Source organism: Pseudophryne corroboree, chromosome 9, assembly GCF_028390025.1.
Source record: "Pseudophryne corroboree isolate aPseCor3 chromosome 9, aPseCor3.hap2, whole genome shotgun sequence".
Taxonomy (NCBI): Eukaryota; Metazoa; Chordata; class Amphibia; order Anura; family Myobatrachidae; genus Pseudophryne; species Pseudophryne corroboree.
In genome coordinates, this window is record NC_086452.1 from 85,967,304 (window position 1) to 85,971,256 (window position 3,953).

The window sequence follows — 3,953 nt, forward strand, 5'->3', positions numbered from 1 at the left end:
GTGTCTAACACATGTTTATAAAAATCCCTATCTACTCAGATAAATTATTACCATGATGTAATAATTAACTGTATTGTCTGGTGTAGTGTAATGTCCCCTTAAAAGGAAGTTGGTGTAAACACCACACCGAGCCGTGGTAAGATAGTCTGAGTAAGGATATATACAGAATGGAAAAACTGAGGCTAGATATAATTGTCTAATATAGAACAAATTGTGCACCAGGAGTTGTTAGTAGATGTCAGTAGATGTTAGCAGAATGCATAAAAATAATAATAATAATAATATATATATATATACACACACACACACACACACACACACACACACACACACACACACACACACTATGCAGGGTATAAAGGGAAAATATATATATACCTATACACATCATAGATGGTATATATAGGGCATACATATATAGATTATATGGGTACATAGGGCGTATACATACATTACACAGGGTATATAGGTCACATATATACATTATTAGTATGTTACCTCTTCGGTGGTCCCATTGCTAGATCCTCGTGCACCCTCTTCCTGCCGCTGCATTCACTCCTTGATGCCGGCCCCCACTCCCGACGCTGCCATGTCTCCGCCTCATACGCAGCGCCAGCCGCCATCTTCCTCACTGACAGCTGGGGCCCCTGCTGTGTGTATATAACACCACTCCCTGACCTGTTGTGCCCGGGTCGGCCCCACACTGCCCTGGCTGCCGCTAGATCTTACTTTCAGGTTGCTGCATAACCGCAGCGGCTCCGACCGTCATCAATGAGCTCCTACAGCCGCAAGTTAAATTAATTGTGTGTGAGGGTGGCTTGAGGGAAGGGGGGGGGGGGGGGGCACGACCACTGTGGAGAGCTGTATAGGGAGAGAGAGAGTGTGGGGGTAGGGATAGATAGGGACTAGGGGGACAGAGAGTATAGGGGTAGAGGCAAATAGGGGCTAGGGGGAGAGAGAGTATAGGGATAGAGGCAAATAGAGACTGGGGAGAATTAAGGTGTGGGTCAGGGGCAAATAGGGACAGAGAGGAGCTGTAGGGGTAGATGAGGACTGGGGACAGAGATGCAAATATTTTTCATACAGAATGACATATTATTAATAATGAATACCCCTTGCCCTCTGGTAATACCGGGAGGCTAGGGGATGGAACTTTGCGCTGAGTCATTAGGAATGTCTCCATCTTATCTTTTGTAGAATATGACAAAATGTAACTTGACTATTTCCATCATAAATTCTGACTGCCAAAACGTGGCACAGACTACATTAGCTGTCCGGAACGGTGCTCTTACCACCTTAGCTATTCTGGATACTAGAACATGGTGCAAACTACCTTAGTTAGCAGTTCTGGGTGCCAGAATGGGGCACAGACCATCTTACATCTGGCAGGTGCCAGATTGATGCTCTTAACCCTTTAGATAGCCGATTTGTGTGACGGACTTGGAGCAGACCACTTTAGATAGCCATTTTGGGTCCCAGAACGGTGCTCTACCACCTTTGACATCCGTTCCTGTGCTAGACAATGCACAGACTACCTTAGCCATTAATTCTGGAATGGGGCGCAGACCACCTTAGATAACTGTTCCAGGTGCTGGAATGGGGCACATACCACCTTGGATAGCTATTCTGGGTGCCGACATGCCCGCTTCTAGCTAGCAACTTCCCTGTTACCACCCAGAGTTGTCTGACTCTCAGGCAATCAGCGAGCTGTTTCTATGGCAGTGGATGCAGATTGGCTGAGAGTGGCTGAAAAGCAGAGACACATGTGGGTTCTGTCATTCTCCAGAGAGGCGCTGTATGGATGGTATGTACCGGATCAGGTAAGCGATTTTGTATTTTGACAAGCAGCCTGGATGCCTAGTGGACATGTGGACCAACCTGCGCCATGGAGTAGTCGTAAGTACGTAGTGTGAGTGTGGGTGAATATGTAAAAGGGGTAAAACATGCATTGTGTGTCTTGTCTTTTATATATATATATATATATATATATATATATATAGAATAGTCGGCGGCACTCACGGCTCCCGGTTTAGGGAATAAAAGAAGACACAATGGCTGTGTTGTCAACGTTTCAATGTTTAGATGAACATTTTCCTCAGGGACCCCTACGCTTTTTATCCCCTGTATTTTTTGCAGCAGAACCAGGCGCAGAGCCCGGTGCTGGTTGTTAAAATATGGGGGAACCCCTGTCAATTTTTCCCCTGTATTTTTACAACCAGGACTGGCTCAAAGAGCCCGAGGCTGGTTATGCTTCGGAGGGGGGACCCCACGCAATTTTTTTTCCTGATTTTTAACTCTTTCCCACCCCTTCCCACTGATAAACACGGATCCGTGCATGCCTATCAGAACACGGTAAAAAAAAGCAGGTCTATTTTAAAACTGCTTTTTCTTACGATTTGTATTTTTTCACGGCAGTGTTTGGCTATTGCCGACAGTGTTTGTGAATTTGAATTTTTTTGACTTCCAAAAAAATACGAATGCCCTCATCACTGCCGAGATTTGAGTTTAGTAAATTCCCGAGATGACACTTTAATGAAAAAACACCAAATCGGTCAAAATCGGGACTTTAGTAAATATACCCCCAAGTGTACGGATAGGATCAAAAATATAGGCCCTCATTCCGAGTTGATCGGTCGCAAGGCGAATTTAGCAGAGTTACACACGCTAAGCCGCCGCCTACTGGGAGTGAATCTTAGCTTCTTAAAATTGCGACCGATGTATTCGCAATATTGCGATTACTAACTACTTAGCAGTTTCTGAGTAGCTCCAGACTTACTCTGCCTGTGCGATCAGTTCAGTGCTTGTCGTTCCTGGTTGACGTCACAAACACACCCAGCGTTCGCCCAGGCACTCCCACCGTTTCTCCGGCCACTCCTGCGTTTTTTCCGGAAACGGTAGCGTTTTCAGCCACGCGCCCCTGAAACGCCGTGTTTCCGCCCAGTAACACCCATTTCCTGTCAATCACATTACGATCGCCGGAGCGAAGAAAAAGCCGTGAGTAAAAATACTTTCTTCATAGTAAAGTTACTTGGCGCAGTCGCAGTGCGAACATTGCGCATGCGTACTAAGCGGATTTTCACTGCGATGCGATGAAAAATACCGAGCGAACAACTCGGAATGAGGGCCATAATTTAGTTCTGTGCAATGTGATAACAATTATGGCCGACTTGTGCTCAACTCTGCATTGGCCCTGTTATTTCTAGGGCAATTTTTATGCATGTACTGTATCTCTATTCATCCACAGGGTACATGCTTGATCCAGATCCAGACAAGACGCCAAGTTTCCTGTATTGAAGCTACTGAGAGTGCCTAACACAGCCTTGTAAGTTTCTGCATTGGTTTTATAAGACTTAAGCTGGGTACACACTACAGAGATGTCGGTACAATATGCTGTTTCATAACGACATATTACCTACATCGCTTAGTGTGTACAGGGGATTGCGTACTCCCGTGGACGCTAGCGATGTACGCTTGGTTCTTTGTGCTGCACATAAAACCAAGTGTTGTCGCTAGCGTCCTGTATTATGCCAATGGAGGACGGAACATGTTTGTTCCGACCTTCATTAGCATCTCCTCAGTGTATACACACAATCTAGGGCTGACGGTGATTCGTTCCGAAGTCGGAATGAATCCCCGTCGCTCTAGTGTGTACCCACCTTTAGGATCTTTGCCACTGGTAAATGAGTCATTACATGCACTGTACATATACTTTGTGTTGTAATAATGTGTGGATCAGAGCCAGCCCTAGGCAAAGGCAAACTAGGCAAATGCCTAGGACATTTGGAATGCCTAGGGGCACAAGCAGCTTATGTTGGTTAAAATGATATGCGGCATGCCTATATTCTGTGTGTGACTGTGACTGTATCTGGATACGAAATGCTTCATTACAGTGTATTCCTGGAAATCACTGTCACGTAGCATTTTGTATGCAGATACAGCCACAGTCACACACA